The 12,332-nt window shown below is 41.8% G+C and overlaps 1 protein-coding gene across 1 annotated transcript in view; it reads right to left on the bottom strand.

Moving 5' to 3' along the window:
• DAAM2 (dishevelled associated activator of morphogenesis 2) overlaps nucleotides 1-12,332 on the bottom strand; it is a 216,448-nt gene that overhangs the window by 192,431 nt on the left and 11,685 nt on the right. Inside the window, exon 2 of the mRNA XM_075146815.1 lies at nucleotides 3,243-3,379. The gene's annotated coding sequence lies outside the window, so the exon portion shown is untranslated. The remainder of the gene's footprint in view (nucleotides 1-3,242; nucleotides 3,380-12,332) is intronic.

Genomic DNA, 12,332 nt, shown 5'->3' with positions numbered 1-12,332 from the left:
TGTAGCAAATTCCAGCACCTTACAGAAAGGTGCAGTATGCAGACAGGTGATCTGTATCACAAACATTAGTAACCACATGTTGTTGGCCAGATCTACTAAATATCTGAACTAAGGAGGGCTGGAGTAAGCTTGTCCCTAGGCAGCTGTTCCAACAAAAGTCTGTATAATAACATTCATCATTTGAAGGATTTTTTTGCCTTTTTGAAAAAAATCCAAAGACCACCTTGGGCTGCACTGCAACATAGGCTTTCACTAATAATAATTTTAAAATTAGTTTGGCCTCTGAATGGTCTGTTGTTTTTTTTTTTTTTCTTTTATTCCCCTGATTTATGTGCATGGATTTGTTTAGCTGCATGGTGGGGAGGGGCACGTGGGCTTTTTTAAGTTTTGGAAGTGTTTAGGGAATGCCCGATGTTGTATTGACCATCATTTAATTAGCAATTATCTAGATCAACATGTCTTGTTCCAACCAAGAATAGGGCATTAATACAGTCAGAAATAAAGTCAGTCTCTAGCGGTGAACACATAGACCTCAGTGACTCCCAGGAAAATCAAAGCAATGTTAATACCAAGGAACAGGAAGAATGAAAGGGAAAGGCTATTTCCACTTCTTATTCTGATATAGGGTCTCGGCCAGATCTTTTACCCTGCTTGACTTCTGGTTAGCACAAAACCAGAGTGATGAAGTAATGGCAGTTTTTAAACTGCCCTTACAACTCTGTGGTCTATAAGCTGATCAAGGTATGTTAAGACTGATGCCAACTTAGAAGAGCCTTGAGGTGTTGTAAATGATACTTGGCTACTCATAGATCCTGAAACAGCTGCTTAGCAGGCAGAGAGCTCCAGCTAAATATCCTCTTCTTTACAGTACTGGTGACAGAGCTATCACACTGCTCCTATTCTACCTAGGAAACTCACTTCCTTCAAAAGTGACTTCAAGGTTGCCAGTTCTGCATGCTTCTGAGTGCTTTGTAGCATCAAAGTAGCTGGAGCAACAAGTTCTGGCTCCATCTGTGGTGCTGAGCAGGGGACAACATTTGCTTACTGTGTATTCTTTGCAGAAGAGCTAGAAGGATTAGTTATGGTTGGTGTGGCTTGCTAAACTCCGATTATTCATGTCCTCTGAAGTTTACATGCAAACTAATTAGCAGCACTGATCCCTTAGTAAGAAGCTGAAATCAATTAGGAAGGCAGCTGTCCTTATTACAGCAATTAATTGCAAATGACATTTGGTCTCAGTACTTGATGGCCAAGCTCTTTACTCTAGCTTTTGGAGCTTTGGTGTTTTGCTGTTGGGTTTTTTTCCCCCCCTCCATTACACCACTGTTAACCCACCCTCATTTTCCTGGACATAACTTCCATCACACAGAATCTGCCCTATTTTGTGACACACACTTTCCTGGAGAATACTGGGCTTTCTTTACAGGAATTCCTGTATGCTTAGGAGTCCTGGAAATGGGACAAAGTTCCTATGGAAAGGTGGCTCCTTACTTCTAGGCAAAGGATGCTGAATTGCCTTCTTGGAAATCTGATTGACTGTGAGGGTGAGGACAGGCGAAAAGAAAGGTGTAAGCCATCTTTGTTGTACTTGGCAAGACGGTTCAGTTCACTGGGAATGCAGAGCACCGACGCTTCAGTGGGGTGCTAAGTAGTACATGTGTGATTACGAGAAAGATTGAGTTGCTCTGGAGACAAAAAAAATACATTGCTCTCTCTGTAAAGTTGTTGACTGGGATATGAAGAGGGGCACACCCAGATTCTGCAAAGTTTAATTCCATCATGGTAGTCTGAGCCAGAAAGAGACTTGGCGTATGCCAAGAGAGCAGCACATATTTAACCGGGTAGTGGCCCTGATTCTGTGCAAGATATTCATGCACAGAGACTGGGCTTCTAAAATCATTGCTTACTCCTGAACCACTCCGCATGCCAGAGAAGAAACTGATCACCTTGAGGGATGTAGCTAATCAAGAATGAATTAGTCAGTTCTCCAGAAGACTTCAAAGATGTAAAATGGTAATGTTTTAAAATTGTGGGGAGTAAATGTGCTCCTTTTGAATACATATTCATAAGCAGCTAGAGAACTGGAGCTGTGAGCAAAATATACTTAGTTTCACATAACAGAATTTGAAGTTTAGCATTTGTATTTTTTGTATTGGCTCTCTGTGAGGTTCTAACAGCTGTGGGAACTATTTAGGATACTGACAGAGGGGCAGGATCATGCCTATAGAGACAACTACAGGAAACTTACTGCTCAGTTCAGCAGAAGTATGACTGAGCTTGAGCCCTGACAACTGATTCGCCACTACCCTGCTGCTTGGTGTACTCATTTACGTCAGTGTGAAGCATGAACCATCTTAATCAGCCACACGTTACACTCACATTGCACTCATGTAAATACTGCTGCAGAGTCCGTGGCAATAGGGAACTGGGTCACATTACTTCACAGCATTTTGGATCCCGTAAAGTGGGAATACCATGGGAAGAAAAGGTTTCACGCTATTTTGTCTCTGTAAGTGATTGCTGTAAGCACTACGAGAGAAATAGAAAGGACACTGAAAATGATGAGACATTAGGTGTAATTAGGCTTCATGCACAAACTGAATGCACAAGCTCTTCTTAATAGACTAAAGCCCTGAAGGATTCTGAGTTGCACCAAGGAGGAAGATGCTGACACTAAGTTTTTTTCTAATTGGTGGCTGCTCTGGAAGAACGAAGGACAGAATAAAGAAAGAAAGAGGAAAAATAGAGCATAAAATCAAGAAAGTTACTAAACTATCATTTCCAATAAGCCTATTTACTAACTTACAAGAAATGCCTCCAGTTTAGACTATAATTATAATCAAAACCAAGTTAATATGCTGGCCCTCAGACTGAGTAACAGCGTGACTAACAGTTGTAGCACAGCCTGGATACAAGTTCTGTTCTGTTGAAATGGTGATGGGGTAAAGAGAACAGATGGGGTAGGAGGTTACAATTTTTATGCCATTAGGATATATGTTGCTTCTTAACACACCTAATTTGTCTGTAATTGGGGACAGTGAGGCTCTCTTTACTGTAACATTGCTCTAAAGTTGAAAATCACCTTGGTGGAAGGTGAAAATCACTTTCTTGGTGGAAGATTCCTCTTGCCTGGTGAATGTAAGTAACATCACACAAGTTTACGAGAACAAAAGTGTTACCTAAAATCTTGTTCCCTGGCATTCCATTCCTCTCCCATCCCCAACATGCAAATCAGAACTAACCTGGATGATCTGTGTAGTTTCTGATTTGCTCCTCTCTCTCTCTGTGTAGGTCTCTGTTCAGTTCAGGTCCTCACCGTGTAGGAAGAGCCTACCTTCAGATGAGCTAGCACAGCTGTTTTGACTGTAGAGATGGTCTTCTGGAGAAACAATTGCAAATAAATAGTTCCTTTTAGCATTCTATCAATATAAAAGGCATCTCCAATGTTTTGTCACTTTCAAAAGAAATTGCAGAAGAAATATGTACAGAGGTTCCTGTATGGTCTCTGTTAACTTCAGTACAGGGCTAGTCTTCCAGTGTTTTGATGAAATTACTTTGTCTTAAACCAGACTGACTTGAAGCACATGCTTGACACTAAGCAAGAGAAGATGCAGGTAGTAGGTATTATTTGGGCATGTAAAGGCAAGAAAATACTTAAAGGCTTCTTTGCTGAAGCACTCAACAGTGTTCTTAATACACTCTAGAATCAAACCCAGTATGAGTATCTCACATGTACCAATTATATCTTCAACAGTGATTGCATCTGCATTGTAGACAAGTTGTTGATTGGTTACTCTACACATTAACTTTGAGTATAGGGATCATAAGTGATCACTGATAGAGAAAAAGAAACAAATTTGTCTGCACAGAGTGTGATTAACATATACAAAAATGGTTTTCAGCTGGTACAGAACTATTGGCTTTGGCTGCTTTGTATCAGCTGCTCCAGGCAGATGACTTCCAGGATTTAGGAGGAAATCTGTTATGAATTATTTACTTTTATCATTCAGCTAATTTTCTTGTTGTTGGGTTTTTTTCATTATTTTTTATTAAAGCCAAATGATTGTGCTCCAGGACATTCCACAAATGCTGCTGTACTGTCGTTTTAGGAAATACCATTAAAGCAACCTCTTCCTTGTTTGCTTCCCATGGCATTTAACTAAGCTGTTTTAAGAGAAGCATCATTAAAATTGTCGATTCCTCCATGGGTGCCTTAAGATTATTCATAGAAACTGTAGTCTTTTGAGGATAACAGAAACACAGGGCCTTGTTTTCCCTTCATTAACCCCATTTTCCAACTCCAATATAAACTTTAACACAGGTCTACCAACATTGGACAAATTCAGGCCTCTTTTTGTTTCTCTGTAAGAATTTGATACTAGTGAATGATACCACATTAGAAACATTAGAGTGTGAAGTCCTCTACTCAACCTCAAATTATATATAGCACAGGAAGCAGTTCTACTGCTCCGCCCCCCAAACCTTTCACCAGAATTCCTAATTTTTGTCCTGGCATAACTTATTTTAAGAGGATGTGAGACAGCACATCTCAAATAGTACTTGGCCCAAAAGAGTAAGCGCCAGCTGTGATCACAGTTCTTGAGCTGTTTTGACTCAGTCATGAGAAAAAAAACAGATTAAGGTATCACAGAGCACAGAACAGTTGAGGTTGGAAGAGACCTCTGGCAATCACTTGCTTTAAACCCACTGCTCAAAGGAGGGTCAACTAGAGAAGGTTGCCTGGGACCCCATCCGGTCGGGTTTTGAGTATCTCTACACATGGAGCCTCCACAACGTCTCTGAGCAACCTGTTCCAGTATTTGATCATGCCCATGCTAAAAAAGTTTTTTCTTATGTTTAAATGGAATTTCTTTTATTTCAGTGTGTGTCCATAAACTCTTGATCTGCCACTGGGCACGACTGTGAAGCATCTGGCTCCATCTTCTTTACTCCTCCCACCATCAGGTATTTATACATATTGATAAGATCCCCTCAAGTCTTCTCTTCTCCAGAATAAACAGTCCCAGGTCTCTCAGTCTCTCCTCATATGTCAGATGTACCAGCCCTATAATCACCTTTGTGGCCTTTTGTTGCACTCTCTCCAATATGTCCATCTCTCTCTTGCACTGCGGAACCCAGAATTGGACACAGCACTCCAGATGTGTCCCACCAATGCTGAGCAGAGAGGAAGGATCACCTCTCTTGACTTGCTGGCAATGCTTTTCCTAATACAGTCCAGAGGCTGTTGGCCTTCTTTGCTACAAGGGTACATTTGAGACTCATGTTCAACTTGTTGCCTACCAGAACTCCAGGTCCTTTTTCACAAAGCTGCTTTCCAGCTGGTTGGCCCCAGCCTGTACTGGTGCATGAAGTTATTCCTCCCCAGGAACAGGACTTGGCATTTCCCTTTGTTGAATTTTATGAGATTCCTATTGAGGTGCCTCCAAATAGCAGTATGACCATCTATCAATCTTTCTTCCGTTTTATGTTGTCTGCAAATTCGTTGAGGGTGCACTCGGTCTCATCATCCAGGCCATTAATGAAGATGTTAAACAGTTTTGGATCCCAGTACTGACCGTGGAATACACCATTTGCAGCTGATCTATTTGCTACTGACCACAACCTTTTGAGCCCAGCAGCTCAGCCAGCTACTAAGCCATGTCACTGTTCACTTATCTAGCCCACTTCATCAGTTTGTCAATGAGGACATTACGTGAAAGTGTCAAAAGCCTTACTAAAGTCAAGATAAACAGCATCTACTGCTCTCCCCATATCTACCAAGCCAATCATCTCATCATAAAAGGCTATTAGAATGGTCAGGCATGATTTCTCCTTATAGATCCATGCTGACTACTCCCAGTCACCTTCTTGTCCTTCATATGTTTGGAAATGGTTTCTAGGATTGTTTGCTCTATCACTTTCCCAGGGATTGAGATGAGGCTGTCCACCCTGTAGTGCTCCAGATCCTCTTTCTTGTCCCTCTTGAAGATAAAAGTGACAGTTGATTTCTTCCAGTCCTCAGGACCCTCCCCCAGTGGCCATGACCTTTCAAAGGTGGCTTCACAATGACATTAGACAGCTCCCTCAGCATTCATGGGTGTATCGGATCAGGTTCCAGGGAATTACTTGTTTATTTGTCCAGTTTATTTAAATATTCCCTAACCCAATCCTCATCCATCAAGACTAAGTCTTCCTTGCTCCGCTGGTCTGAGAGGCCTGGGATTTCTGAAGGCGAGTACTTCCAGTAAAGATCACAGTGAAGAAGACCGAAGTATCTCATCCTTTTCTGTGTCCTTTGTCACCAGGTCCCCTAGACCATCAGCAGCAGGTCTACTTTTTCCCTCATCTTTCTTTTGCAACTGATCTCTCTTTAGACACCCTTTTTGTTGCCCTTCATGTTCCTTAGCAGATTCAACTCCAGGTAGGCCTTGGTTTTCCTTATCCCATCCCCACACATTCAGATAGTGTCTCTATATTCCTCCCAGGTCACCTGACACACTCCCATCTCTTGTAAACTTCCTTTCTATGTCTGAGTTTAGTCAGGAGCTCCTTGCTTATCTACACAGGCCTCCTGACACCTTTGTTTCATTTCCTGCTCATGAGGTTGAACGGTTCTTGAGCTTGGAGGAGGTGATCCTTGAAAATCTGTTGGCTCTCCTGGACCTCTCTTCTCTCCAGGGTCGTGTATTGTGGGATTCTTTCAAGCAGGTCCCTGAACAGGCCACAATCTGCTCTCCTGAAGTCCAAGGTTGTGATCCTGCTTTTTGTCTTGCTCCCTCCTCTCAGGATCCTGAACTCTACCATCCCATGTTCACTGCAGCCAAAGCTACCCTTGACTTTCACACTCCCAGCCCATTCCTCCTTCTTTGTAAATACCAGGTCCAGTAGAGTGACTCCTCTCTTCAGCTCGTCCATTATCTGTGTTAGGAAGTTGTCATCACTCCAGAAACCTCATGGATTTCTTGTGCCCTGCTGTGTTGCCCTCCAGCAGATATTGAGGTGGTCATGAGGCTCTTCCAGTTGCCTGAAGAAGGTCTCCATTACTCATTCTTCTGATCAGGCGATCTATAACAGACATCCACCAAAGCATTGCTCTTGTTGTATTGTCCATTAATCCTGACCCACAAGCTCTCAACTGGCTCATCATCCATCCCTACGATGAGGTAGTGTAAAGAAGATGCTATCATACACTGGAAAAACATTTCACAGCAATATCAGGCTCCTCCTCTGCTGCAGTTTGTCCTTCCTATGCTTTTCAGGGAACACTCACAAATTCAAAGATATCCCATTCTGGGAGGCCTCATGCCCAATCAAAGCAACACCACAGTTCAGGGTCAATCAATCAGTTCCCCTGCAAACCGCACTTCCTTCCCAGTTTGCTGGTGTTGATATTTCTTTTCCAGTCTTGCTGCCTGGGACTTCACCACACTGACACATTAGGCAACATTTTAAGACTTGGACTTTACCTTCCTAGAAAGAAGTTTCCACTAAACCTTTCCATCTCATTAATGTAGAGAATCCCTCACGTGGCCCTGGTTACCCTAGGGCTCTCTGCTAAAGGTTATCTCCATCCATTCCCTATGTTACCATTTCATGATTCAGTCTGTCCTTATATTCCCTAGAGAGCTATCCTTAGTCATGCAATTCACATGGCATTACATCTTATCCCTGAGTCTAAACGTAAGTTAGCTTACCCTACGACACTTGCAATTGTAACAATTTTTCATTCTGATCAGCTGAAACTGGATTTGAACAGGTGAGCAAATCTTTGTTTAGCCACATGTAATAACTATAAGCTTACTTACCAAGCAGGCCTGCTTATTTCTATAGCACTACTTTTGATACGGAGCACTGGCTATTTGATTCTGCGTTCACATCTGCATCTGTCGGTGCCACAGCATCTCACTATGCAATGAAGTGATCCTCATACATTTTTCAAAAACCTTCTGTGCACATTTTAGCCACGTCAACGTGTGGTCACATAACTAAAAACTGTCCTGACTAGTGACAGTGTTTCCACAATAGCTGATGTCCTCTAAAAGAGGGAAAAGCAAGGCAAAAATTAATAAATACATGAATCAACAAAGTAAGGTGCAGAAATAAAACCCGTTGATGATAGCAAGTAAGCATGCGGCTTTTTTACTGGGATGAGCTGAGTCACTCACTCAAGGCTCAACCACTTATGAATAATGTGGTCATCTGAAACACACAGAAATAAAAACTTTATAGCACCTTATAGCTGTGTTCATTCATTCATTTACTCACTTTCTTTGTCTCACAGGTCTATAAAACCCATCCCTCATTTTAGCAGAAAGAATCAAAATACTCTTTACATTTTCAGCCAGTGGTACAGCCACTGGTATTTCTACTAATTAAGCTGGATAGCTGGAAAACTACACCAATGTTCTTTTTTCTTGAGCTACTCAATCCATAATGAGACATTTCCTTTGAGACTGAAACTCTGTAAGAAGAGGCTAGATTTAATGCAAGGGAGAGGGAGCCTGATGTCAAGATTCTCTATCCACTTCTCCCCTTAACTCTTTGATGCTGCTGAAAACATTGCGTGGGGATAATTTTTCAAAAGGGCAGGAAGAGTTTGCCTTGGGAAGTGTGTTACTGTTTGTCTGTCCAGAGCTGAATTGTGTAGTGAATTTGAGAAGTTATGATTCTAGAAGTGACATTGAGAGGCAAAACTGTACGGTAAAATGGACTAGTGAAAATAATGGTACTGTATTGCACAATTCCTTTTATCAACAGCACATGCATTCACATTGACTGTACTCCTCAAAAGTAAGGAAACCTAGTGCCTGGCCTTTTCACGTTGCAGCCTAATTTTTTCTCTTGCCTAATTTCCCAGTGAGTCAAACGGGGCCAATAATGAATGCTTTTTGTTGCCTTCAGGTAGGCCTTGTTGCGTAGACAGGAATACACACTACCTGCTGTGTACGTAGTAGTACTCTTGCACTACATTTTCTGTGTTTCTCTGACTTGGCTTTCTTTTGTTATTAAAACATTTGCACCAGCTTCTGTCTGTTTGTTCTTGAAGTCAATCCAGTGTTGCTCCCAGCACTGTAAGTGCCACAGCACCCCATCTTCCTGATGGCAGAGGGAGAAGATATTGATACTGTTCAGCTCAGTTCAAGTTAGGCAATAGGTACAGCAAGATTTGTTCATAAAAGAGATGAAATAACACCTCAGATCTGGTCAGAGAGGTCGCTCCCAGAAATGTCCAAATCTCACACGTACCAGGAGTTCTGGAGACCTGGTATCCGAGTCTTGCATAAAAGCAGCACATGATAGAAGAAATAGTGACAGTGGATAACCTTTTGATGTTTCCAACCTTAACAATGCCCAAAAGTTTGCAAGATAAACCTATTTCACAACACTTGTCTTTTGGGATTAGAAAAAAGGAAAACAGTTCAGAAAAAGCTATTGCTATGGATTTGATCTTCTGTCCTCATTAAACCTAGTTTTTCATTCAAGGGCTGTCTCTTTGAGTAGTCTTCACTAACTTTGACATTTTTCCACATACAAGACCAGTCATAAGAATATAAAAACCTTAAATCAAGAATGGGTTGTTTTGCCACATCCGTGTCATTAAGCTGGTCCTCCATTTTCTTCTGCTTCAGTGCCAGTAGAACTTTGTCACTATTCCCTTCCCATTTGCTACAGCAAAGAATTTGTCTTTAGATGCCAAATCTACTCCCCAAAGCTGATCCAGGAATACAAGTAATATTCCAGAAAGCTTCCTCTTTCAGCTTTTGCTATTGGTATGGTTTCTGGAAAGCAGATGTGCTGTAGACCTAGATACTCTCTACTTCACCATTTACATGCAAGTGATGGGTTTGGGATTTTTTTCCGGTAGGAGAGCCAGTGCAATGAAACTCCTCATAATTCTACCCCGTATGTTTAATACCTTACACAGCCTTCTATCCAGCCTGTCCTTCAAGTTGTGTCTGATAAATGAAAGCTCAAAGCTCGAGAAAAGGCATGAAGAGCATTCCCATTACTTCTGCATCTCTTCAAAGGAGCAAGTTACAGTCCTAACCCCAAGTTACTGGGAAAGTGGAAAAACCCTGGCACCAAGTCCCCATCTTCCCAACACAACATGTAACAGAACTAGGATGTAACATCTGACAAGAAGCAACAGGCATGCTTCCCTGTAGTCCTCATTCATCTCAAAGAAAGTTCCTGCCTCAGCTGACACTAGGGCAGTGAACCCCTGCGGCTTTAAGAAGCATTGCCTGGCGCATTATCCATAAGCAGTCCTAAGTGGTTTTCTCAGAAGAGCTGGTGGAGATGGAGCAGGGAAAGAGAGGTTTAATGCCAAATTTCTTCGCTTGATGCAAATATCAACCCCCCTTGAGTAATAATTTGACATTCCTCAGTAAAGACACACACTGCTTTTGAAATATTTACCTTTCCTTATTTTTTATAACCTTAAGAAAACTTGTGAGGAATGTTAACTGTTTTGTTTTTTGTCTTCCTATGACGACAGAGATTTATTTATAGCCAGGAACTGCAGGACAGTTCTCACGTGGCTCCTGAAAATTAAAACAGCATGTAGGGTTTTGTTTTGTTTTGCTTTTATGCCTTTGCTGCTACAATCTCTCCCTGAGTTCCCTAAACCCTTGTTATTGTAACCAGAGCCACATTTTGCATTGCTACAATTGCAGGGTTATGTAAATTCCAAAAGCTTTAAAGGAAAGGGCCTGCAGAATCTGCTCCGGGCCGTAGGGAAGTTGACACAAACAGTTATGCTCAACATATAGGGAGAGGCAAAGGCATTCATAAATTGTCAACAGACAGGAAACTTAAGTCTCAAACTCAGCATCAACCTGAAGTTTTCTAAACCTTTTAGAACTTACTGTTTTCATTTAAATTGATTGTCCTCTCATTTTCAGTGTTGTGCTTTGCTATGGCCAGGAAAATTTCCTTCAGCCACTTCTGGAAATCTTCATATGTCCTCTTTCACTTTCCACTGGTGTGTACTGGTTTACCCAGCAGAGCCAACAACAGAAAGCTACAGGTACAAACTTTTTCAAACTCAACGAACTGTATTTTTACAGTGATCATGAAACTGTACACGCTGAAAAGCATCACTTTACTCATGAAGACTTTTATATTAAAAAGAAAATTACACCAAAAGAGAACAACCATACTCACAAAAGACAGGAAGAGAACAAAGAGTATGCATCTGATGCCTTGCAAGAAGTCTTTACAGCAAGTAGGGGTGGGGAGAAGTGTGATATATGTTGCACATCTGTGTGCTTCTGAGTAACCAAGTTGTAATGCTGACACTAGCTGTGCATTTCTGTGTGGGCATGGGCAAGCCAATTCATGTTTCTGACTCTGTACTGTTTAAGAGGGATAATAATGCCTGACTCAGAGTCAATGTTAGAAGGCTCTGCATAAGCTCATCTTAGTCCCCAGTGTTTAGACAACTCAGCTAAATGAGAAGAATGTTTAGCCCATTCTCCAGCCTCGCTTCTATTTCAGCTCTAAATCACCGTTCGTCAAATCATGCTTAGACCTGAGACAAAAACCTAGATTACATTATTCCTGAAGTATGTGGAGCTTTTGCACAGCATGGTGCACCCTGATCACTGGAATGTGCTAATGAGACCTCAAGGAAATTACTGTTTTTGTGAAAAGGTGCAACCAGAACTCCCTAGCCAATTCAGCTGACACTATAAGGAAGGATGAGGCCACTTCAACAGGCTGCTTTCTATAGCTGTTGAGTTTTCCAGGCAACCTTAATTTATTACAGTGGATATGAAAAAGCAGGGCTTGCTGCATTGTTCGCCCACTTCTTTGGTGCAAAGACAATCGTGGTAAGTCCTCAGGAAAGAAAACCAAGAATCACTGCCTCGCAGTCACTCTACAACCAGGTAGGTCAGTGCCAAGCCAACATAGGAAGGGACATTCCAAGCAATTCCCAAGCTGTGATATTTTAAAAACAATCACTGCAATGGAAGAGATTACTTCAGCAGTGGACAATAGTTCCTTCTCAGCTGGTAGTTACTGTCGCTGTACAGGTGGCGATAACTGTTATTATTATGAAAGTGTAGCTGTTTAAATCTTATTAAGAAAGACAAGACCCATTTCTGGAGGTGCCGCTACACAGGATCCCTGCACAGCTCAGAAGTTTCTACCAGTTGGTCACTGTGTTTATTTACTTGGAGACAGGAACTGCTCTGTGGAGCTCTGATCCTGACTGTCACTGGACCTTGGGCAAGTGACTGAATGTCTTTGCATGCACAACTCCTTTTGAAGTCAACTGGTGATGTAGATGCTCAACAATTCTGAAAAGACAAGCCCTACAGGTCAAA

This window comes from Calonectris borealis, chromosome 3, assembly GCF_964195595.1.
Source record: "Calonectris borealis chromosome 3, bCalBor7.hap1.2, whole genome shotgun sequence".
In the NCBI taxonomy this organism is placed as follows: Eukaryota; Metazoa; Chordata; class Aves; order Procellariiformes; family Procellariidae; genus Calonectris; species Calonectris borealis.
Note: the sequence above shows the minus strand (reverse complement) of the source record. Positions and strands in the feature narration are given on the sequence as shown.